Source organism: Saccopteryx leptura, chromosome 2, assembly GCF_036850995.1.
Source record: "Saccopteryx leptura isolate mSacLep1 chromosome 2, mSacLep1_pri_phased_curated, whole genome shotgun sequence".
NCBI classification, from domain to species: domain Eukaryota; kingdom Metazoa; phylum Chordata; class Mammalia; order Chiroptera; family Emballonuridae; genus Saccopteryx; species Saccopteryx leptura.
In genome coordinates this window covers 341002064-341028101 of record NC_089504.1, presented here as the reverse complement: position 1 = coordinate 341028101, position 26038 = coordinate 341002064, and the positions used below count along the sequence as shown (strand labels likewise).

The 26038-nt window shown below is 45.0% G+C and overlaps 1 pseudogene; it reads right to left on the bottom strand.

The window, feature by feature from the left end:
* Positions 1-226: 226 nt before the first annotated feature.
* LOC136392308 (cyclin-dependent kinase 16-like) overlaps positions 227-26038 on the bottom strand; it is a 142303-nt pseudogene continuing 116491 nt past the window's right edge.

The window sequence follows — 26038 nt, the reverse complement described above, 5'->3', positions numbered from 1 at the left end:
GTCTTTAACCTGTGGCTTCTTTTTTGTTTGTTTTTTGAAGGCGTGATGAGAGCTTTGTTAGAACCCAGTAGACAGGCCAATGGTCAGATTTTTGGACAGGCATCAGGGAGCATGTGGGCATGAATCAGGTAGGCAGGCAGGAAGCAGGGAGGATGCATTTGAGGGCTGTCCTTTGAGGGGTGTGGCATCCCTCCAGCCACTGCCTGCTGGGGTCTTGTTCTGTGGCTTAGAACTTGGTGTATACCACAGGGAAAGCTGTCTTGCCTGAGTCAGGCATTGACAAAGAGTGAAGGCTGGCCTCCTCTTGTAGCTGGATCTCCTTTAGTGCAAATAGGGAAGTATTGCAGGAAGTTTGTGTATCTGCTCCCCCTGACTGTAGAAGAATGGGTATTTCATAACATTCTCTTCCCAGACCCAATAGCGACCTTTAGACTGCAGCAGTTTGGTGAGGAGATCAGTCCCATTGCTATCAAGTTAGGATGCGTGGCTCAAAAGTGCCTTGGCATGGTACTTGGGGTAGTTGTATGTCTTGAACTCTTCATTGAACAGGGTGCCTGGCTCTTTTTTCTGTTGGGATTCCTAAGATACAGAAGATGAAGTGTAGCTGTTCCTCCAATATGGAGCCCAGGAAGAGGCTCACATAGAAAACGCAATCCACAGCCCATGTGTCAATCTGAGTGGAGTAGATTGTTGACCTGAGCAGGATGTTGGGGGGCTGGTACAACAGTGTCACCACCTCATTGGAGTAGGGTCTTTGTTGGAATTGACTTGGCCTGGGCCAGGCCAAAGTTGGCCAGCTTGAGCTCTCCTCCCTCTCCCTGAGGGAGGGGGGGGGAGAGAAACATTGACTTCTTTTCTTTTCTTTTTTTTTTGTATTTTTTGTATTTTTCCAAAGTTGGAAACGGGGAGGCAGTCAGACAGACTCCCACATGCATCTGACCGGGATCCACCTGGCATGCCCACCAGGGGGTGATGCTCTGCCCATCTTGAGGCGTCGCTCTGCCGCAATCAGAGCCATTCTAGCGCCTGAGGCAGAGGCCACAGAGCCATTCTCAGCGCCTGGGCAAACTTTGCTCCAATGGAGCCTCGGCTGCGGGAGGGGAAGAGAGAGACAGAGAGGAAGGAGAAGGGGAGGGGTGGAGAAGCAGAAGGGCGCTTCTCCTGTGTGCCCTGGCCGGGAATCGAACCCGGGACTCCTGCACGCCAGGCTGACGCTCTACCACTGAGCCAACTGGCCAGGGCCATGACTTATTTTCCACTTATTTATGCATTCATTGGTTGATTCTTATATGTGTCCTGATCAGGCATTGAACCTGCAACCTTGGCATATCAGGATGATGCTCTAACCAACTGAGCTATCTGGCCAAGGCCTCTTCTTTCTTGTTGATGAGCAAGTTCTGGGGCTGGAGGTCCTGGCACAGCACCTTCTGCCAGTGGCAGTAGGCCAGGCCATGGACCAGCTCGTGCAGGAACAATTTCATATTGTGCATGTTAATGATGTTCCCATAGTCATCTTTCTTATTACTTCAGGTTCTTGTCCAAGTACTCAAAGACAAGTGTAAAGGACTGTGTGAATAGTGCATGCCCAGACTGGCGTGTCTGAGGTCCCTGAGCAGGAATACTTCCTGAATGATGGTGCAGGGTGCCCACTCTTCATGTTCCAGTCTGCTCTCCCGGAGTGCCCCAAGGTTGTCTGTGAGCTTGCCTTTGTCCTTGTAAATGGTGGCATAAGTACTTTTGCCCGGCTTGTCCAGTGTGATGTAGGTCTCCAGTTTCTCAAAGCCAATCTTGAACAGGCTGACATGGTGGAAGTGGTGACTGAGGGGCTTGTCAAAGATGGGGCTATTGAAGGTCAGTTTCTCAAAGTAGCCCTCCGGCAGCCGATGTCAGCTGGTCGTGACAGGTGCTTGTTGCTCTCCTAAGTGGAGATCTTGTGTGTGGGATTGTTGCGCATGTGCGCCCTGACTGGTGACTGCACCTGATCTGAGGACGTGGCTGAAACCTGGTCACTTTCCCCATCAGAGTCCGTCTGCTAGGCCTTGTGTACAATCTCTGGTGCAGAGCTGAGTGGTCCCCATCCAGAGCAGGGTTCCCCAGGGGTGGCATGGATGGGGACCTCTCCAAGGTCACTGGTACTACCACTGCCTCTCTCTTCCAGGCCAATCTGTTCTGTGATTTCTTAGATTATTTCAGGTAGAAATGACTATGTATACATATACATATTTATATATATATTTATTCCTCCCACTCATAAATATTTTATATCACTTCATTTATATCTTACTAAGTACCTCAGTTTCTTTTTATTAGTCCATGTTTTGTTTTCAATAAAGCTTTAAACATTTCCTATAAGAATGCATTATATCTTTTGTTACATTTATTCTGATTTAGAAGCTATTATGAATAGGATTTTTAAAAACATAACTTAAATTTTCAAAATATTTCTTGCTGTACTATAGATGCTCTGTGGAGTTTTATGTATTGATAATAGTTTAGTTCTTTTTTCCTTTCCAGTTTTTGTACCACCTCTACCATTTTCCTGTCTTACTGAGTTAGCTAAGACTTTTATAATATTGAGTAGAAGCAATCATGGCAGTCATCTTTATTCTGTTCTTTCCTTTAAAGAGAATGTTTCTAGTATTTTACTGTTTGTTTGTTTTTTCACTGTGAAATGTTAGCAGTTAGCTACATAAGGTTGTCCCTTTTTATTTCTGTTTTGCTAAGAGGTTTTTAAAAAAGTTATGACTTGAATTTTCTCAAATGCTTTTCTGCATACATTGAGGTGGTTTTTTTTTTTAGTTTGTTAATGTGGTGACCTACTTTAATAGATTTTCTAATGTTAAATCATTCTTGCCTTCCTGAGCTAAACCCTATTTGATTGTGACATACTATATTTGATTTTGAGATGCAAATTTTCCTTTGTGGAATTGGAATCTGTTTTATAGTCAGTGACATCTCCTAATTGCTCTTGTTTGAATTTGGTCACCTGAAATTCCTTAGTGTTTTGGTTTACAACCATTTGAGGACCATTTAAAGAAGGGCTATAAATCTTGATTGGTGCCTGAAAATGTTTAGGTGCTATCTTCTAGTAAGTTTAAGAAAAATTCAGCATCAAAACTTTCAGAATGTGCCTCAGTGACTTAGAGGAAAATGCCAGAGAGAATGGTTGAAACTCTATTATGAACTGTTATACTACTACCTCTTGATAGTGTGAAGGAATATCAAAAACTCTGAGTTGTAAAGTGATTCAGAAGAGTTGGGACTGTAAATGTGAAGATTATGCCTAATTATGTTTATGTTTTTCTTGTTATGAATGTATAAGAATGATAGTTGAGGCCCTGGCCAGTTGGCTCAGTGGTAGAGCATCGGCCTGGCGTGCAGAAGTCCCGGGTTCGATTTCCGGCCAGGGCACACAGGAGAAGCACCCATCTGCTTCTCCGCCCCTCCCCCTCTCCTTCCTCTCTGTCTCTCTCTTCCCCTCCTGCAGCCAAGGCTCCGTTGGAGTAAAGGATGGCCCGGGCGCTGGGGATGGCTCCATGGCCTCTACCCCAGGCGCTAGAGTGGCTCTGGTTGCAGCAGAGCGACGCCCCAGATGGGCAGAGTGTCGCCCCCTGGTGGGCGTGCTGGGTGGATCCCGGTCGAGCGCATGCGGGAGTCTGTCTGACTGCCTCCCCGTTTCCAGCTTCAGAAAAATACAAAAAAAAAAAAAAAAAAGAATGATAGTTGATAACAGCCTGTGTAAATAAGCCTAAAAACCTTCTTCAGTAACTATAAAATAAAATAAAAAATAAAATAAAATGTATGAGCCCTGGCCAGTTGGCTAAGTGGATAGAACATCAGCCTGGCATATGGACGTCGACATCCTGGGTTCAATTCCCTATCAGGGCACGTAAGAGAAGCGACCATCTGCTTCTCCTCCCCTCCATCTCCCCTTTCTCTCCCTCTTCCCCTCCTATAGCCAGTGGCCTGATTGGTTCAAGCGTTTGCCTTGGACGCTGAGGATAGCTTGGTTGATTCAGCATCAGCCCCAGACAGAGGTTGGTGGGTGGGGTGCATGCAGGAGTTTATTTCACTCTCTCCCCTCCTTTCACTTAAAAAAACAAAACAAAACACAAAACCTATAAATGATAAGGTCCTGGCCTGGTAGCTCATTTGGTTAGAATGTCATTGACATGCCAAGTTTGCAGGTTTGATCCCACAGGTTAGAGCACATACAAGAATCAACCAATGAATGTATAAATAAATGGAAAACAAATCGATGTCTCTCTCTCTGTTTCTCACAAGAAATAAAGTTTTTTTAAAAATGTATGAATGATACAAAAGCATTATGTTATGGTTGAAGTGAAAGCATTTTTCTTTCTCAGTATATAAAGTAATAGTGTCTTATAATTAGTGACATTTTCAATTTGATGAAATACAAATATTGATCATCTTATGACCTATGCAACTTACGACCATTCAACTTTACGACCACAATCACTAGCCACGACTGCTCCATGTCTGGCAGTGCAAGCGTTGCCCAGCTGGGCATACGACAGTGTGGACTGGCTTCCGGCAGCACTACCATCTCCATGTGCACCATTTCAACTGTTATCCCAGACTCGGTACAGCAATTTGTGTTTTGTGTCTTGGATATTTTTCATCAAACCCCTCCCAAGATCTCTACCAAGAGGAAATTGTCTTTGCAAATATTAAACCAGTTGTATTGGTAATGCAGTGTTTTACTTAAACCTGATGAATGTAAAAATAAGAAACAAAATGGTGTAGACATGATAAAAACGGCATAAAATGAACGAAGAAAATTATGATATATAACAATAATGAAAGAAAATTATGATAAAATATGACTTAAAGATTTTTATAACATCATTTCATAGTACTGTATGTATAGCCCACTCAACTTACGAACAAATCGTGTTACGACTGGCCTGTCAGAACCAATCGTGGTTGTAAGTCGAGCACTAACTGTAGTGTATTTTTATACTTGCTGGAGGATGCTAATATTTCTCTTTTTTTGTATGTGTTCATAAATGGAATTGGTCTTACAATATTACTTGTTCTATCCTTACGTAATTTTGCTATCAGTGATACTCTAGCCCAGGGGTCGGGAACCTTTTTGGCTGAGAAAGCCATGAACGCCACATATTTTAAAATGTAATTCTGTGAGAGCCGTACAATGACCTGTGTATATTACGCATTAGCCAATAAAAATTTGGTGTTGTCACAGAGGACAACTGTGATTGGCTCCAGCCACCCGCAACCATGAATATGAGCAGTAGGAAATGAATGGATTGTAATACATGAGAATGTTTTATATTTTTAATGTTGTTATTTTTTTTATTAAAGATTTGTCTGTGAGCCAGATGCAGCCATCAAAAGAGCCACAGTTGGCTCGCGAGCCATAGGTTCCTGACCCCTGCTCTGGCCTTATAGAATAAATTGGGGAGTTAATCCTCTTTTTCTTTTCTTTTTTTTCTTTAAATTTTGTATTTATTGATTTTAGACAGAGAGAAAGGGGGAGAGAGAAAGAGAAGGAGAGAGGGAGGAACATCTGTTCCTGTATGTGCCCTGATTGGGGATTGAACCAGCAACCTTAGTGCTTCAGGCTGATGTTCTAACCAACAGAGCTATCCTGCCAGGGCATCCTCTTTTTCTTTTCTTTGGAACAGTTTGTGTAAGATGAATGTTACATCTTACTTGACAGCTATGTCTTGGTCTAGCAATGTTTTTAAATGGGAGGGTTAGATTTCTGACTACTGATTCAGTTTTCTTATTGCTTAGATCTTGAGTTTTCTATTTATTCCCTTTTGAGTCTGTTTTGATCATTTATATTTTTCTAGAAGCCCTCTATAAAATACTGCTTTTTTTCCCTTAAAGTCAAAGTTTTGTATTACTCTAGTGCAGGGGTAGTCAACCTTTTTATACCTACTGCCCACTTTTGTATCGCTGTTAGTAGTAAAATTTTCTAACTGCCTACGGTTCCACAGTAATGGTAATTTATAAAGTAGGGAAGTAACTTTACTTTTTAAAATTTACAAAGCAGAGTTACAGCAAGTTGAAGCATATAATAATAATTACTTACCAAGTACTTTATGTTGGATTTTTGCTACGTTTGGCAGAATAAATCTTTATAAAACAACTTACTGTAGTTAAATCTATCTTTTTATTTATACTTTGGTTGCTCCGCTACCGCCCACCATGAAAGCTGGAACGCCCATTAGTGGGTGGTAGGGACCAGGTTGACTACCACTGCTCTAGTGGTACTCACTCTTTTTGGTATGGTGGGGCTGATGGGGTGGCAGTTGAGAGAGGATAATATTTTTCTAGTATATCTTTTCATATCCTCTTATGTTTGTTTTTAGGTTTTAAGTATTCCTCTAAAAAGTCAATACTAGATATTTATTTATTAGTTTTAAAAATCCAGCTAAACATTTTTTCTTCTTCTTTTCCAAGTGAGAAGAAGGGAGATATACAGACTCCTTCATGCACCCTGACTGGGATCCACCTGGTAACCCTTGTCTGGGGCCATGCTTACAACCCAGCTATTTTTAGTGCCTAAAGCAGAGGCTCCATGGAGCCCTCCTCAGTGCCCGGGTCCAATGCACTGGAACCAATCGAGTGACTGACTGTGTGAGGGGAAGAGAGGGAGACAGAAAGAGAGAGAAGAGAGAAGGGGGAGGGGGAGGGGTGGAGAAGCAGATGGTCGCTTCTCCTGTGTGCCCTGACGGGAATCAAACCCAGGACATCCACACGATGGGGACCACGCTCTACCGCTGAGCCAACCAGCCAGGGCCTCCAAGTTTAATTAATTTTTTAATGATTCTTGATATATTGAATTTATTTTTACTGTATAATTTTGATACCTTCTGCTTACCCCTCTTTTTTTTTATTATATTCCCTATACTGTACTTTATATCCCTGTGACTATCTATCAATAGTACTTCTTTTTAAAAATTTTTTATTTATTGATTTTAGAGAGCGAGGAAGTGGGGAGAGAGAGAGGGAAACATTGGTTCGTTTCTGAATGTGCCCTGGGCATCCTTTGTATATACTGGTCAGGGAACGCTTACTCCTCTTTTTTATGCTTTTTCTCCTTTTACTATCTTTTATTGAATTGATCCAATTTAAAAATTTAATCCATTACCTCTCTTTTTCCTCTCCTAGTTTGGAAATAGTATCTCTTATTTTCACTTTAAAAAGAATTTTGTGGTTTTTTTTTAAATGAGAGGAGGAGAAATAGCCTCTTGCATGCACCCTGACCCGGATCCATCCAGAAACCTCCATCTGGGGCCGAGTCTCAAATCAACCGAGCTATCCTCAGCTCCTGAGGCCGATGCTCGAACCAATCAGGCCACTGGCTGTGTGGGGGGAAGAGTGAGAGAAGGGGAAGCGAGAAGGGCAGAGAAGCAGATGGGCACTTCTCTTGTATGCCCTCCTACAAGAGGTTTGACCGGGAGTCAAACCCAGGACATCAACACACTGGGCCGATGCTCTGTCCACTGAGCCAACTAGCCAAGGCCTACTTCAAGAATTTTAACTTACATAGTTAATATGGTAATTATTCTCTGCTTCTACCTAATAATACAAAGTTTAAAAACAGTTTAATATACCCTGACCGGGTGAGGTGATGGTGCAGTGAATGGAGCGTTCGTTGGCCTGGGATGCTGAGGACCCAGGTTCGAAACCCTGAGGTTGCTGGCTTGAGCCCTGACTCATCTAGCTTGAGTGAGGGCTCACCAGCTTGAGCTCGGGGTTGCCGGTTTGAGTGTGGGATTATAGACACGACCCCATGGTCGCTGATTTAAGCCCAAAGGCTGCTGGCTTGAAGCTCCAGTCACTGGCTTGGCTGTAGTCCTCTCCACCCCTGTCAAGGCACTTATGAGAAAACAATCAGTGAACAGCTAAGGTGCCGCAACTATGAGTTGATGCTTCTCATCTCCCTCTCCCTTCCCGTTTGTCCTCCCCCTTTCTCGCTTACAAAAACCAAAACAGTTTAATATAATCATTCCCTTTTGTTTCACGTTTCCTTCGATATATTACTTTCATTTTATCTTTTACATCCCCTAAATTAGTTATAATAATTATTTTTGTTATATATAGCTAGTTTTATTTTATTTTATTTTTTTACATTTTTCACATATTTATCCATTTGTTCACCATTCTTTCTTTTAACTGTCTTCTTTCCACTGGGCTCACGTTCTTTCTTTCTCAAGTATATCTGTATGCGTAGCTATTCTCATTTTGCTTCCCTCAGAAAGTCTTAATTGCCCTCTCCTGGGTGGTCATTTAGCTAGGTGGTGAATCTGAGTTAACTGTTACTTTCTCTCAGCACTTTGAAAATATTATTCCGTTGTTTTCTGCTGTTGTATATGATTTATAATACAGTAGTATTGCCAAATTGCCCTCCATGGGGGAGGGTATACCAGTTTGCACTCTCATAAGCAATTTATAGAGCAGGGGACCCATTTTTACCTTTTTAAAAACTCAGGTAGTGTACATTATTCATCCGCATCTGAGCCCGATGCAGCTGGGGCTTCGGTTTCGTGTAGGAGCTCTGAAAGAGCAAGTTTCCTTACTGCTGATATTTCACTTGGCAGGTGGGTCGAGTTTGTCTCGCCACATGGAGAGGTGGCTTTTCCAGGGCCCCTGTGTGAGGGCCTTCCCTCAAGTGTGGCTGTTTCTGTGTGGGCATTAAAAGCTTAACACCTAGACTAGATTTTATATCTAGTTTTCTTATTTTTCCAGTCTTCTACAGTTCACCTGTAGAGTTTAATATTGAGTTTTGGTTTTTTCCTCTTGAGAAAAATCTTCCTCTAATTTAAGTTCAGCCATTTGTTTTTTTGTGTTTTTTTTTGGCAATTTATTGATTTTTAAAAATTGTATAAAATATACAGAACATAAAATTTACCTTTTTAACCATTGAAAGTATGTACTGTGTAGTAGAATTAGGTATATGCACGTTGATGTGCAACCATTACCACCGTCCATCTCAAGAACTTTTTTTTTTTTTTTTTTTTTGTATTTTTCTGAAGCTGGAAACCGGGAGACAGTCAGACAGACTCCTGCATGCGCCCGACCGGGATCTACCCGGCACGCCCACCAGGGGGCGATGCTCTGCCCATTCGGGGTATCACTCCCTCACGATCAGAGCCACTCTAGTGCCTGGGGCAGAGGCCAAGGAGCCACCCCCAGCGCCCGGGCCATCTTTTTGCTCCAATGGAGCCTCGGCTGCGGGAGGGGAAGAGAGAGACAGAGAGTAAGGAGAGGGGGAGTGGCAGAGAAGCAGATGGGCACCCACTCCTATGTGCCCCGGCTAGGAATCGAACCCGGGACTCCTGCACGCCAGACCGACGCTCTACCACTGAGCCAACCGGCCAGGGCTCAAGAACTTTTTTTCTTTGGAAACTAAAACTTTTTACCCATTAAACTTTAATGCCCCATTCTCCTCTCCCATCTTCTGTCAAATGACATTCCACTTTCTGTTTCTATGAGTTTGACTACTGAGTAGAATCACATAGTGTTTGTCACTGGCTTATTTGACTTAGCATAATGCCTTCAACGTTCATCCATGTTCATCCATGTGGCAAGTGTTTGAATTTTCTCTTTAAGACTGGATATATTCCATTGTATGTTTATACCACATTTTATCTCTCTATCCATCTGTTGATGGGCATTTGGATGGCTTCTACTGTTTGGCAATAGTGAGTAATGCTGCTATCAGTATGTGTGTATAAATGTCTATTTACATCCCTGCTTTCACATTTTTCAGTATGTACCCAGAATTGGGATTGTTGGATCATATGGTAATCTGTGTTTAATTTTTTAAGGAACCACCATACATTTTACATATCTACTGGCAGTGCAGAAGGGTTCTAATTTCTCTGCATCCTTACCAACACTTCTTTTCTATGTTTTTGATAATAGCTATCCAAACGAGTATGAAGTAGTATCTCAGAATGAGCCATGTAGTTTCAAACATGCTGCATTTTATCTGGTATTTTCCTGTTTGTGAATTGAGTGTGAGGTGGAAGTTTGTCCACATTAGCTAAACCTGCCATGTGTTATAACTGTCAGACCTATCTATTTTTTTTTTTTTTACAGAGACAGAGAGAGAGTCAGAGAGAGGGATAGACAGGGACAGACAGACAGGAACGGAAAGATGAGAAGCATCAATCATTAGTTTTTTGTTGCGCGTTGCGACACCTTAGTTGTTCATTGATTGCTTTCTCATATGTGCCTTGACCGCGGGCCTTCAGCAGACCGAGTAACCCCTTGCTCGAGCCAGCAACCTTGGGCTCAAGCTGGTGAGCTTTGCCCAAACCAGATGAGCCTGCACTCAAGCTGGCAACCTCGGGGTCTCGAACCTGGGTCCTTCCGCATCCCAGTCCAATGCTCTATCCCTTGCGCCACTGCCTGGTCAGGCAGACCTATCTATTTTTTTTATTTTTTTATTTTTTGTATTTTTCTGAAGCTGGAAACAGGGAGAGACAGTCAGACAGATTCCCGCATGCGCCTGACCAGGATCCACCCGGCACGCCCAACAGGGGTGAAGCTCTGCCCACCAGGGGGCGATGCTCTGCCCCTCCGGGGCGTCGCTCTGCCGCGACCAGAGCCACTCTAGTGCCTGGGGCAGAGGCCAAGGAGCCATCCCCAGCGCCTGGGCCATCTTTGCTCCAATGGAACCTTGGCTGCAGGAGGGGAAGAGAGAGACAGAGAGGAAGGGGGGCGGGGTGGAGAAGCAAATGGGCGCTTCTCCTATGTGCCCGCAGACCTATCTATTTTTAATGTAAATTGTTTAACTAATTTTCTCATTTGGAGAGTAGCCAATATTTAGGTATGTAAAAACTTCATGACAGCTCTCTTAGAAATGAAAAAAGACTTTATCTTAAGTTTGTTTTCTAAATCAGTTTCGGTTAGAATATTGTGGGCCAAGAATCGTTATCCCCCTGTCTGTCATTTTCCTAACAGTTTGTTTCTTACTTGTCTTTTTTACAGCCCTTTTTATAACAATAACTATTTTTTGAGATCACTTTATTGGTGCCATTACTATCATTTTCTTTTGATCCTGATTGATAGTCATACATTACTACCCTTCTAGCCTCCCACACCACCACTACCGTCCCAGGGTTTTGGCTCTTTAACATAATTCAGTTTAATATCTCTAAGTATTAAGGCCTTGTAACAATCCATTCACTCTTCCTTTACAGCTGTCTATGTAATTGTCAAAGAGATCTAGGGGAACAAGGATACACTCATTAAGGACATTACCACTGACTATAAATAGTCTGGCTTTCTTTATCCTGTTCTATATTGAGTTCTTTAAGTTTATCAACGAGGAAATCAAGTGCCTCATTAATTAGATTTTATCCTCAATCATGCCTTTCCTGACCAGATGTTTAGGCTATATAGGAAAGAGACAGAGAGGGGAAACTGAAAGATGAATGTTTTAGTGTTTAAAAGAACAGTGGTTTAGTACCTGACTGGGTGGTGCAGTGGATATAGCATCGGCCTGGGATGCTGAGGACCCAGGTTCGAAACCCCGAGGTTGCCAGTTTGAGTGTGGGGTTGCTAGCTTGAGCATGGGTTCATAGACATGACCCCATGGGCGCTGGTTTGAGCCCAAGGTCGCTGCCTTGAGTCCAGAGTTGCTAGTGTGAGCACTTGTTCTGCTGGAACCCCCCAGTCAAGGGACATAGGAAAAAGCAATCAATGAACAACTAAAGGACCGCAACAAAGAATTGATGCTTCTCATCTTTCTCCCTTCCTGTCTGTCTGTCCCTGTCTGCCCCTCTCATTCACTCACTCTCAAAAGAAAAAAACAAAACAAAACAGTGGATTAATGCTTTAGTGAGAAGCAAACATATGCTACCAAGCAATTTGTAAAGGTTGCCATGCAACATGGACTTGATTGTTGATTCTTGATAATACTGCTCTTTAGTTATTTCATAAGTATTAGCCTTTTATTTTAGAAAGGAGACTTGGGCACCTGAGTTGGAGCCTTTACTGGGGGTCATATATTTGAGGACAGAGAAGGGAAGTACCAGAGCACGTTATTTCCCTAGAGCCCACAGATGGTATGAATGGTTTTTCTGTGACTTGACTTGCCATCGTCTTCATGCTCAGCAGAGTCCTTGACACTACAGGACTGAGCTGATGACAGTTACAATGAGTGATGACCACAGTCTTCTCTGTTCTGAGACTTTCACAACATTTCTCAATTGCTTAGTCCAAGAATCAGCTGGCATAGCCCTATGTCTGCTCATTGCCTGGGCCAGGATGGAGCCAAGTGTCTTGTTGGACAAATAGCCTGTGGGCCTGAATCTGGCTCCCGTCCATGCCTTGGAGATTAATCTAGATGTGGAGGTTGAGGAACAGGTTTGGGCCATATGCTTGCCTGGCAGGTGCTTCACAATAGCTCAAGATTCATAGCATAAGGCTTGAAAGCAGTGTGATTAAAGTGATCTTTCCTACTGCCTCTTACTCCTGTAGCCCTGAAACTATACACAAGGGCCAGTTTGTAAAATCATATATACATAGCACATATATACAGACAATAGGGTAGCAATAGCCAGAGGGAAAGCGGGGTAGAACTTAATGGGAGGGGGAAAAGGAGGAAGGAGTTGGGGGTGGAAAGAAAAAATAAACACAAGGGCCAGTTTGTTATGTAGTGTTTGTCCCTGGGTGTGCTGTTGGCATAGCGAGGCATCATTCATTGTGTAGACCAGTAGTTTTGTAGAGGATTTATAATCATACAACATCAGGGTGGTTAATTCTTTCAAGGACCAGCATGAAATTTCCAGTGGACTGGTACTGCTCTGTGGACTGGCGATTGAAAACCATTGGTGTAGATTGTTCCATCCATTGTAGGATATTTAATATTCCTCGCGTTCTGTACTAAAGGCCAGTATAGCCCCATTCCTTGTGACGGCCAGGAATACTGCTGCATTTTGAGATGTCCTTTGGATGTGCCACTGAAGGTAGCTTTGTTCAGCAATCTACCCATTTGTATATTATTGTTGTATTACCTGGCTCTTTGTCTTTACAAAACTTCAGCCTCAAGAAGTATTCTACCCTACCTTACCCCCAGTCCAGGTCAGAGAATTTGATGGACTCTCCTGTGGGAAGGAAAACCCCTTCTGTCATGAAGTTGTCTTTGTGGAGTGGGGTTGTGCTGGCTCTGGAGCCATAGTACATGGGATCATATTCCATCTCTGCCATTTATTAGCTGTGTGACCTGGGGCCAGCCTATCTGATAGGACTTTTGGGAGGATAAGTTAATATGTGAAATTGCTTCACACATTTGGGCCCATACTTTGTGCTTAACAAGCATTTATATTACCATCAATGGTACACATGAGAGGTTAGTGGTGCAGTCTGTGACATAAGTTGAGTAAAATCAACTAGTGACAAGAACCCTGCAAGCTTGTGGGTCTACCCTGGGAGCTAAAGAAGTGTTATCATTGCTTTGATTGTGGGACCAGGATTTTGCTGCCTGGAGGCAGATTGGTGCTTGAGTCTGTACTCAATGACTGTGTGATTTTCTGTACCCTCTTTTGACATACAGGGGGTTCTTGGGTTATGACAGTCACGACATATGACGTTTCAAATTTGCGACACTCACTCCCATAAAAACTTAAAAATTTGAGAAGTGAGTGTTCCGACTTATGCCGTTAGCGTTGTACTTACAAACTACTTGGGCAAAGTAGTTTGGTTGCGTGTGGTATATGAGTGAGGGAGTTGGTGTCCCTCAATACGCTTACCTATGCCATTTTTGGCTTAGTTGTGTTTTTATGTTCTAGATTAGCATTTTACAACTGTGTTAGGATAGGTAAGTGACTTAGGCTAGGCTAGGGTATGTTTGGATTTACACCCAAATTCAGGTCACGTCACTGTTGTAGGAACAGAACTGTGTCGTAACCCGAGGACCCCTGTACTATACTCTCAATCCTTACTCAAGACTGTGACTGATGAAACTTGAGCAGTTTTAATAGGGTGAGGGGACTAATGTTGCTGAAAAGTCGCAAGGCTTGTAAGCCATTTTGCCCACAGTTCAGAGAAGATACTTCTTCTTAAGCGCTGCAATGACATGAACTGAAAGGCCTTTTCTGTCACTCCAAATTAAACTCTCTAGAGATGCAGGCTTGCCTTACATATACACATAGGTAAGCTAAAGGAGTGTGGTTTCAGGGCGCTAAGACTATCCTGACACTCAATCCTTCCTCCCTCCTGTGGCTAAAATTCTAATATTAGCATTTACTTTTTTTTTTGGTAATAAGCATTATTTACTTTCTGAGGTTTTGTTTTAAATGCAAGTGTGCAGAAGAATGTCAACATAGAAGGCCTGACTCCTATCCTTTGAAAGGCCTAATTTCAAACTTGGTTCTTGGTGGCATCTGGTAACGTGGAGTTCTGGAGTGTTCCCACTACCCTAGCTGATAAAAGCGGCTCACCATGCCTGAGCTAAGTTGTTAACAAGACAGCTTTATGCTAAATATTTGCTTTCATTTTGGGAACATGGAATTTGGGTACATGTCATGCATCAGGTGCCTACATGACTTGCCTCTCAATAAAAATCCTGGGCAGCCTGACCAGGCGGTGGCGCAGTGAATAGAGCATCGGACTGGGATGCGGAGGACCCAGGGTCGAGACCCCGAGGTCGCCAGCTTGAGCGCGGGCTCATCTGGTTTGAGCAAGGCTCACCAGCTTGAGCCCAAGGTTGCTGGCTCGAGCAAGGGGTCACTCAGTCTGCTATAGCCCCCCTGTCAAGGCACATATGAGAAATCAATCAATGAACAACTAAGGAACCGCAACGAAGAATTGATGTTTCTCATCTCTTTCCCTTCCTGTCTGTCTGTCCCTATCTGTCCCTCTCTCTGACTCTCTCTGTCTCTGCCAAAAAACAAAACAAAACAAAACAAACAAAAAACCCCCTGGGCACTGGAGTTCTAATGAACTTCTCTGTTTGGTAACATTTTACACCTGTTGTCACAATTTGTTGCTGAGGAAATTAAGAGCATCCTGTCTGACTCCACTGAGAGAGGACTCTTGAAAACCTGCACTTGGTTTCTTCTGGACTTAATCTCATGCACATTTCCCATTGCTGATTTTGCTTTGTATCTTCTCTCTGTGTAAATTATTACCATGAGTATGACTGTATGCTGAGTCCTTTGAGACTTCTTAGTGAATCATTGAACCTGGGGATGGTCTTGGGGACCTCCAACACAATAATATTCTTTTCATTTTTTTAAGAGAAAGGGAAAGGAAGGGAGAGAGAGAGGAGAAGCATCAACTCATAGTTGCATCACTTTAGTTGTTCACTGATTGCTTCTCATGTGTGCCTTAACTGTGGGGCTCCAGCCAAGCCAGTGTCTCCTTGCTCAAGCTAATGATCTTGGGCTCAAGCCAGTGACCTTTGGGCTCAAACCAGCAATGATGGGATCATGTCGATGATCCCACACTCAAATCGGCAACTCCTTGCTCAAGCTGGTAAGCCTATGCTCAAGCCAGATGAGCCTGTGCTCAAGCCAGTGACTTCGGGGTTTCAAACCTGGTTTCTCAGCGTCCCAGGTTGACTATCCACTGTGCCAGCACTGGTCAGATTACAATAATATTCTTGACATCTTGAGAAAACTACAGAACAATATCTAAGCAAAAATCTTCAATAAAATACTAGCTAGCTGAATCCAACATCATAGAAAACAGATTATACATTATAACAAGTAGGATTTATTTCAGAAATGAAAGGTTGTTTTAACATCCAAAATTCAATTAATATAATGTACTATATTAATATAATTAAGAACAAAACCCACATAATCATCTCAATAAAAACACAAAAATCACTTACAAAATTCATGATACAGTTCAGTAAACTTAGACTAGAAGGAAGCTTCCTTAACCTGATAAAAGACATCTACAAAAACCCCACAGGAAGTATCATAGTTAATGGTGAAAGCCTGAATGTTTTCCACGTAAATCAGGAACAAAGCAAGGATGTTCACTGCTAGCTTTTTCATCAGCATAGTACTACTAGAGGCTTTAGCTAGTGCTGTCAGACGAGGAAGGAGATAGACAGTACCCATATTAGAAAGAAAGAAGTAAAACTGTCTTTATTTACAAACACCATTATCTAGTACCTAGAAAATTCTAAGGGATTAATAAACACAGTTTTCCCTAGGGAAGAGTACATTGTGAAGTTTGCATGAGAATGAGTTTCAGAGACTTTTTTCTGGGAGCCCTGAGGAAGCCGGGCCCCTTGGGACTTGGACTGTGGAGATGTTAAATGGGAAATAAAAATTTGTCTGCTGCCTGGTATGTGGTTAATTTATCTACTAGAGTGCATATAAGTAAGGAGGAAGACAATTAGCTCTGATGTGCATCCCTAAGATAAGAACAGGGGATGTAGATGTTGGCTGTTTTGAACCCTAATGCTCGTGCCTTCTCATGAATTATTGAGAGTAAACAAGGCAAAGGGATGGGAGGAGCAGGAATATTGGAGTTATATTCAAGTTTGAATCCTGCTTCTTTCCCTTACTTAGCTCTCGGGTTTGGGGCATCCTGTTAGCCTCAGTGTGCAATGGAGATGGTGTTAATAATTACCATCTCTGTTACGACGTGCATTTTACTGCTAGAGACCAAGATCAGGAATAGTGATAAGTTAAGCAGTATAGAAGTTTATTTCTTCCTCACGTTCAGAGACAGGGAGACCAGGCTTCCTCCGTATCATCTGGGAACCAGGACCCCGATTTATTTATTTATTTATTTATTTATTTATTTATTATTATTTTTTTTCCTGTACTTTCCTGAAGCTGGAAACGGGGAGAGACAGTCAGACAGACTCCCGCATGCGCCTGACCGGAATCCACCCGGCACGCCCACCAGGGGGCAACGCTCTGCCCCTCCGGGGCGTCGCTCTGTTGCCACCAGAGCCACTCTAGCACCTGGGGCAGAGGCCGAGGAGCCATCCCCAGCGCCCGGGGCCATCCTTGCTCCAATGGAGCCCTGGCTGTGGGAGGGGAAGAGAGAGACAGAGAGGAAGGAGAGGGGGAGGGGTGGAGAAGCAGATGGGCGCTTCTCCTGTGTGCCCTGGCCAGGAATCGAACCCGGGACCTCTGCATGCCAGGCTGACGCTCCACCACTGAGCCAACCGGCCAGGGCTCAATTTTTTTGTTCCACTATTTTAGCACACGATTTTCATCCTCAGAAAAGGATCGGTGATGTTTGCTGGAACTTCAACCATTATACCTGAGTTCCAAGCAGAACAAAGGAAGAAAGGGCCAAAGGGCCCACCTCAGGAGTCTTTTCCTTTGATGCAGCTTTTCCAGAAGTCCCACACAATGACTTTCTCTACATTTTGTTAGCCACAGCTTAGTGTGATGGCTATACCTAATTGCAATAGAGGCTTTCAATGTAGTCTTTCGTTAGACACATTGGCACTTGAGATAAAACCCAGTTTCTCATGCTGTGGAGGGAGGGAATTGTGACACTGGATAGCAAAGCACTCTCAGCCACATTCCCCCGCTGAGCTGATGGAAGGGCTCCATGATGCAAGGCATGAAAATCCCAAGCAGGGAGCAGGATCTCAGTAGTGTCCTTCCCCACGCCTCTCTTAAGCTCTCTCGCGTGCTTTAATCAGGAGTAAGATAAATATCCCTTATGGGGCTGAGTTCAGGGTGTATGTGATGGGGGTACTAACCAAGGGATCCTTCCAGGGCTAGTGTCTTTCCCATGACTGAATGCTTGGTTCAGTGCTTGCAGCTTCATAGGTGCCCATTAATGTTTTTGGGTGAATGAAAAATCATGGCATTTGGAGTCAGGCAAACCTTGTATTTGAATCTTGTCTTTGTCTCATTCTAGTAATCCCTTAACTCCTTGATTCTCAGTGGTTAATAAATTAGGGATGATGATAGTACCTACTTTATAGTCATTAAGAGGATCAAATAGGAAAGCACTTTGTACTGAATGGATAACATCACCACTGAATTGTATGGATAGAAAAATAGTATGGGAGGCAAACTTTGTCCCCTGAGCCTCCCACCCCCTTGCTCAGTCTGCTTCTCTTCAAGCCATCTTTGACCAGGTTCCTGTCCCCAGCATCCCATGTGGCTATGAGCATGGGTTCTGAAGCCAGCCTGCCTGGGTCAAGTCTCCGTTCTGTCACTTAACTGGTTGACTCTTTGAGTAAGTTATCTACCTGCCCTATGCTTCAGTTTCTTCATCTATAAAATGGGGACCATAATAGTACCCACCTCATAGGGTTATTGGGAAGATGAAGAGACTTAACATAAAGTTTTCAGAACAGCGCCTGGAACATGATGTTTGCTGCTGTTATTATATGGCATTCTCCTCTCGCTGCTTCCTTTGTCTGCATTTTCTGTTCTTTTCTCCTTCCCCATTGAAATTCAAGTCCTCTTGTCTCTCATGAACAAGGCAGCAGCCCTTCCTCAGTCCCTGCAGCCATCTAGTCAGCCTTCCCTCACCATCCCACTTCTCTTTTGTGATGTCCTCGTGGATGACAAATAGTTTGCTACCCCCTTCTTGTCCTTATAGAACCTTAAGCAGCAGCAGAGCGTGGGCCTGGGAGTGGGGCTGCTGCTGCGGTGGGCACAGGAGGATACTCTTGTCAGAGGGGCCTCCTGTCTGTCTGGCCCCACCCATTGCAGTGGCCCAAGAGGCTCTCCGTTACAGCCCGCCCTCTTCACTCCAGCCACATCAGCCTCCCTACTGTTCCTCTTGTCCGGCTGGTTCTGTTGTGGGGACTTTGCTTTTCTCTCAGCCTGGAATCCTGTCCCCAAATCCTTGCATGATTTACTTGCTCACTTAATTTACATTTTCCTTTTTAAAAAATTACCCTGTTTTATATCCTCTGCTTTATTTTTCTTTGGACTGCTTAACACCACCTGAGATTTAAAAAGTAAAATTCTGATTTGTTCATCGTTCATCTCCCCTGAACTAAAATGGAGGATGGTGGGTTTCTGTCCCCAGCTGAGTCATCAATGTCTACAGTAGTTCCTGGCACATGATAAGAGCTTTTGTTGATTGAGTGAATGCTGGTTAATGCTGACCTTGGGACACTTTCTCTGACTGTTTTCTCTTGTGACTTCTGGGGTGGGGTGGGGTGGGTTGGGGTAGGAGAGGCTGGTTGTCACCTGGTGGCCTTCAACAGCAAGGCTTTGAGATGCTGTTCTAGGACCCTGTCTTGAATGATCCCTACTTTCTCCTCTCCTGGCCCCGGGTCATCTGCTCACGTAATCAAAGATAGTTAGAGTCAGTTTACAAAGCAACTTCATATAGCCTGATCTGTGGTGGCGCAGTGGAAAAAGCATTGACCTGGAATGCTGAGGTCGCCGGTTCGAAATTCTGGGCTTGCCTGGTCAAGGCACATATGGGAGTTGATGCTTCCTGCTCCTCCCTCCCCCTTCTCTCTCTCTCTCTCTCTCATTCTCTCTCCTCTCTAAAAATTAATAAAAGAAAAATAAACAAAACAACAACAACAACAAAGCAACTTCATATACTTGTCTCCTTAATCTTTCAGTGATCATAATTCAGGGAGGCTAAGTTCACTTTATTCTAACTCTAGCAGAGTTGAGTGCAGTTCAAACTGGCCACTTTGTGGTTCCAGAAGGTAGGAGACCAGGCCACCTGTTGGTGGGAAAGTGTTGGTAGGTTTTCAAGCCCTGGTGGTTGAATTACATGGACTCTATGATCCTTTCAAGCCTAGAGGTTTATGATTTTTCAATCCTTATCTTCCCCACAAGAATACTAAGGCTCAGACACATTGAAAGACTTGCTCAAGGTGGACATCTGGGGAAAGGGACATTTGGATGAGACTCAGAAAATATCCTAAAGCAAGATCTACAAAAGCTCTTCAGCCCATCTGATTTGCACAGAGGGGCTGGCTCTTCCACACTCCTTTCTGCATGGGGACACAGGGTTCAGAATCCAGGTACAAGCTATCTCATCCTCAGGGCTGGTCCAAGTGCTGCCTGTCAGTCTGGCCACGGAGGAGACTGGGCTCAAGGACTCCCTTCTCCAGCTCAGGCAGCATCTCCTGGCCCAGAGCCTGCTCAGTGCCCGGCCTGCTCTAACCCTTCCCAGCCCCTAGATTTTGCTGCAAGCTATTAAGGGCCCCCATCTGCACAGCTCTCATTAATTAAAAAACGCTACAAACCATCTGTTTGAAAGAAAGCTTTAGAGGGGCTGCTTGCCAGAGGCAGCATTCTTTCATACCTCTCAGCTTTAATTGAAAATGTATTTTTAGAATAAAACCCAGGTTCATAAACCCTTCTTGCTGCTGGTGGCAGTGAGGGTGGAGGGGGTGAGCCTAGTGAGCCCATGGGTGACCAAGACTCTGGAGTCTGGGGCAGTGCTGTTGGGCAGAGTTTAGGAGCATTGCTTTGGGTGGCTTATCAGAGAGGGTAAAGACACAGGCTGTGGTGCACAAGGGGAGAGAGGAGCAAATGTAAAAGTTGGTAGCTAGAGGGACAAGGACAGAGGGCCAGGGGTGGCCCAGCATAGAGGTACATGCCTTAGGCATAGGGTAGTAAGAGTTAGACACTGTGGGCCAAACCGAAAATACAAGGCTAGAGTGTTGCAAAGGGAAAACTTATTTTAAAAGCTCCTGGTTGCAGGCAGACTGAGATCAACAGAGGGTGTCAGCCCAAGCTGTGGGAGGGAGCCTTAGATACAGGGATCGCTGCAGGCATTTGCTGGCAGGGGATTGGGTGCACCTGGACTTGCCCAGATTAGCATATCTTGGTTTTTTGTCTTTGGACATAGACTGTCTCCCTTTCCAAACCCTCAGGTCCCTCCGATGGCCTTGTCTCAAGGACATTTCCCAGAACCTTCCCATGATGGGGAAAGTTGCTTAAGGGGAGGGGGAGGTTGGGTGAGGGAAATTTCAGTTTAAAGAGGCTTTGGATTTAAAAGAGCCCTAAACCCAAACCTAACAGGTAGACAGGAGCACAAAGTGTCTTCTAACTTTGCACTGACTTGCTATGGGCCAGGGCCACTCCCCCAAGTTAGTTACTTCCCCTCCCTTCGATAATGGAGTCAGGATGGGTTCTTGCTTTCTACAATGGGTGTTTGTAAAGCCAGTAACCATGGCCACCGTTACAGCCGCCTGGCCCATGCAGGTTCGCATTAGATTCGGACAGACTGTAATGAAACAATGGAGCCAAGAACTGGTGGGCCATTACCTTTAATCCTAGCTTGCACAGGGCAGGCAAGTAAAAACACACACTGGGCTCCAAAACCCACTCATTCAGTACTCACACAGTTTACTGACTCATCCAAGTTTCCTAGGATCAAAGGTTTCTAGCTCACTAGCCTTATTCACCTCTGTTCCCCATCTCCTTCTCTCTGCACAAACTGGCTTCTCCTTCAACACTCCACCATCTTGGCTGCTTCTCCTCTCCTCTACGTGGCCTTTATCTGCTCTTTTTTCTCTGCTCTCCCCTCTAATGCTAATCTCAGGAACCAAGAGAGAGCAAGCTTCCGCTCTGCCTCATTTTATAGTACAGAAATCAAAACCTTTAATCCAATATACAAACAAGGAAGTCTCTGGTACAAAGTCACTTATCTGAGGCATAATGGGATTCCTCATAAGAGTGCACCACCCCACATCATGCAATCAGTCAAGGGTGTGGGGAAAAGCTTAATCTTAAAACTAAGCCTTAGGGCCAGGGGTTGTCAAACTTTTTATAAAAACCGCCCACTTTTGCAGTGCTGGTAGACCTGGTCCCTACCGCCCACTAGTGGGCGTTCCAGCTTTCATGATGGGCCAATCGCGGCGCTGTTTGGTTGCACGGTAGGGACCAGGTTGACCAGCACTGCAAAAGTGGGCGGTTTTTATAAAAAGTTTGACGACCCCTGCTTAGGCTATAACGACCCTACCTGCTTACAGCCTGTCCCCCACACTCAATGCAAACTATAAGTGAGCAAACATATATATCATATGTACAAACTTATTTGACCAACATTCCACCCCTTATTCCTGGACAAGGAAATTAGGCACATTACACAAATTACAACAATAGCACAAATCATACAGTTTCAACAATTACAAAGGTACATTTCACCAGTCTCTGAGCACTTTGCCAAAAGCACAAAATGTCCTTGGCCTTCTTTCTAGCTGTTGGGCAGATAAAATATATTTTGTTAAAGATGGCGCTGCCTACATGGAAGTTGTCACCCAGGTGATATTAATGTGTGTTGGGGGCGGGCTGAAGGCAGGTAGGATCCTTGTAGCCTGGGGCTTGGTTTTAGGACTAAGCCTTTCCCACCCTTTTTGATGTGGGGTGGTACAATCCCATCATGCCCCAGATAAGTGACTTTGTATGATATTAGACACTTCTCTATTTTGTATATTGGATTAAAGGTTTGGATTTCTAAACTATAAAATGGGAGCAGAACGAGAGCTTGCTCTCTTAGTTCCTGAGATTATCATTAGAGGAGAGAGCAGAGAAAGGCCACGTGGAGGCCAGGAGAAGCAGCCAAGATGGCAGAGTGTTGAGTGAGAAGCCAGTTTGTGCAGAGTTTGTGCAGGGAGAAGGAAGGAGATGGGGAACAGAGGTGAATAAGTCTGGTGAGCTAGAAACCTTTGATTCTAGGAAACTCGGATAAACAGTAGCTTTGTGAGCACTGAATGTGAGTGGGTTTTGGAGCCCAGTGTGTGTTTTGACTTGCCCGCTGGGTGCAAGCTAGGATTAAAGATGATGGCCCATCAGTTTTTGGCTCCGTTGTTTCTTTACCGACTGTCCGAATCCAATGCGAACCTGCATGGGCCAGGCAGCTGTGATGGTGGCCGTGGCAACTGGCTTTACACTAGCCGTTTGAAAATCTTCCCAGGGCAGGGGAAGGGCCTCTAGCAAAGCCGCCCCCCACCCTCATCAGAGTATTTCACATGGTCCAAAATCCGTAAGTCTATCCAACAAAGGAGCCCACTCCGGTTGTAGTCCAGGAATCAGTCCAAGCACGTGGGGCCTCAGCCACCCCCCTCATTCCTGCCATCCTGGCAGGTCTTACACTGTCCCAAGGAGGAGCACATGGCAATGAGAGTCACCATTTCCATCTCTACTCCAGAGAGCATGATGGCATTCACCCCTATGTCTCAAAATCGCAGACCTACCAGGGGCGTAGTAGGTACTCCTTGCTGCTGGGCTCTCATCTTCTGGAGACTGCGGATTGCAACTCCAGACTGATTCTCCTCATCCTCCAAAGAGGAACTGAAAACACCAGCTCCCGCTGCCGGGCTTGAGCCCCAGGCTGCCACCGCCTTCTGCTCTGTGGGCCTTGCAGCCCATCTCCGGCCTCAGCCCCGGCCTCTCGCCACTGCTGGCTCTCCACAATGTCCAGGGCATGCTGCAACTCACAAACCTGTGATTCCTTCTCCAGCGGATGCTCCATTTCTAAGCAAATCTCACGAAGCTGGTCGGCCTCCTTCTTCGGTGCTTGCTCCAGCTCCAGTGTCGGCATCTCTTTCTCCCACATTTGCTCCAGTTCCTTCCACTGCTTGGTTTTCAGGTCCCAGGCAGCCTCTTCCACAGAGCTCTCGGTTTCCTCACGCATGGCTGTAAAAGTCAGCCAGCCTACAGCCCCCAAAAGGACAGACATGGGGAACCATAACAGCAGCCAGTCCTCTACTCCACCACTCAAAGGTGGTGGCGGCTCCTTGCCGATCTGTATTGAATCCTGCCACAGACTATGCCAAATGTAAAGCCAGTAGCCACGGCCAACATCACAGCTGCCTGGCCCATGCAGGTTCGCATTTGATTCAGACAGACAGTAATGAAACAGTGGAGCCAAGAACTGGTGGGCCATTACCTTTAATCCTAGCTTGCACCTGGTGGGCAAGTAAAAACACACACTGGGCTCCAAAACCCACTCATTCAGTGCTCACAAAGCTACTGACGCCTGGCCTGTGGTGGCGCAGTGGATAAAGCGTCGACCTGGAAATGCTGAGGTCGCCGGTTCGAAACCCTGGGCTTGCTGGTCAAGGCACATGTGGGAGTTGATGCTTCCAGCTCCTCCCCCCTTCTCTCTCTCTGTCTCTCTCTCCCTCTCTGTCTCTCTCTCCTCTCTAAAAATGAATAAATAAAGTAAAAAAAAAAAAAATTAAAAAAAAAAAAAAAAAAAAAAAAGCTACTGACTTATCCGAGTTTCCTAGGATCAAAGGTTTCTAGCTCACTAGCCTTATTCACCTCTGTTCCCCATCTCCTCCTCTCTGCACAAACTGGCTTCTCCTTCAATACTCCGCCATCTTGGCTGCTTCTCCTCTCCTCCTCGTGGCCTTTATCTGCTCTCCTTTCTCTGCTCTCTCCTCTAATGCTAACCTCAGGAAGAGAGAGAGAGAGAGAGAGAGAGAGAGAGAGGAAGCTCCCGGTCTGCCCCACTTTATAGTGTAGAAATCAAAACCTTTAATCCAGTATACAAACAAGGAAGTCTCTGGTACAAAGTCACTTATCTGAGGCATGATGAGATTCCTCATAAGAGTGCACCACCCCACATTATGCAATCAGTCAAGGGTGTGGGGAAAAGCTTAGTCTTAAAACTAAGCCTTAGGCTATAATGACCCTGCCTTCTTACAGCCTGTCCCCCACACCCAATGCAAACTATAAGTGAGCAAACATATATATCATATTTACAAACTTATTTGACCAACAGAGTTATAGTTTAGAAATGGGAATATACTTGCGGCTCCAGGCCCACTATTGAGGGCCCCCTACAAGGAGTGGAGCTTGGTCTTGATCCTGGCTCTGCCCTGGGTCTTTCTTCCCCGCTCTCCTTGTCCTGCCCATCTCCCCGGGAATATTTTTAAAGTTTTGTGATTGCTGTCACTAATGAGATGGGGACAGAAGGTGGAGGAGATTTCCACCATGGGGCAGGAAATGTGCCCCATGGCCAGATTTCTTGGAGATGGACTGAGCAGCTCCATGGCAACTGAGAATATGGCAGTTCTTCTCCCCATTAATACAAAAAGGCCTTGGTGAAACTATATATACATAACACAGATATACATAGCAGGACAGCAAGTCCTAGATAAAAGGGGGGAGGGAGTTGAGGGAGAAGGGAGCAAAGGAGGTATTAAAAGGAATACAGGGGTGTGGGGTTAAAATGTTATGTTCAGTGGGACACTTGAATCCATGTAAACACAAATTAAAAATTAATAAAAAATAAAAAAATTGGCCCTGGCCGGTTGGCTCAGTGGTAGAGCGTCAGCCTGGCGTGCAGGAGTCCTGGGTTCAATTCCTGGCCAGGGCACACAGGAGAAGCGCCCATCTGCTTCTCCACCCCTCCCCCTCTCCTTCCTCTCTGTCTCTCTTCCCCTCCCGCAGCCAAGGCTCCATTGGAGCAAGGTTGGCCCGGGTGCTGAGGATGGCTCTGTGGCCTCTGCCTCAGGCGCTAGAATGGCTCTGGTTGCAACAGAGCAACGCCTCAGATGGGCAGAGCATCGCCCCCTGGTGGGCATGCCGGGTGGATGCCAGTCGGGTGCATGTGGCAGTCTGTCTGACTGCCTCCCCGTTTCTAACTTCAGAAAAATACAAAAAAAAAAAAAAAAAATTCATGAGGGATTACATACACAAAAAAATACAAAAAGGCCTACAGGTTCACTAATGGTTTTTTTTTTTTGGGGGGGGGGGATAGAGACAGAGAAAGAAAGATAGGGAGAACGATGAGAAGCATGAAATCTTTGTTGTGGCCCTAGCCGGTTGGCTCAGTGGTAGAGCGTCAGCATGGTGTGCAGAAGTCCCGGGTTCGATTCCTGGCCAGGGCACACAGGAGAAGCGCCCATCTGCTTCTCCACCCCTCCCCCTCTCCTTCCTCTCTGTCTCTCTCTTCCCCTCCCGCAGCCAAGGCTCCATTGGAGCAAAGTTAGCCAGGGCGCTGAGGATGGCTCTGTGGCCTCTGCCTCAGGTGCTAGAATGACTCTGGTTGTGACAGAGCGACCTCCCCCCCCCATGGGCAGAGCATCGCCCCCTAGTGGGCATGCCGGGTGGATCCCGGTTGGGCGCATACGGGAGTCTGTCTGACTGCCTCC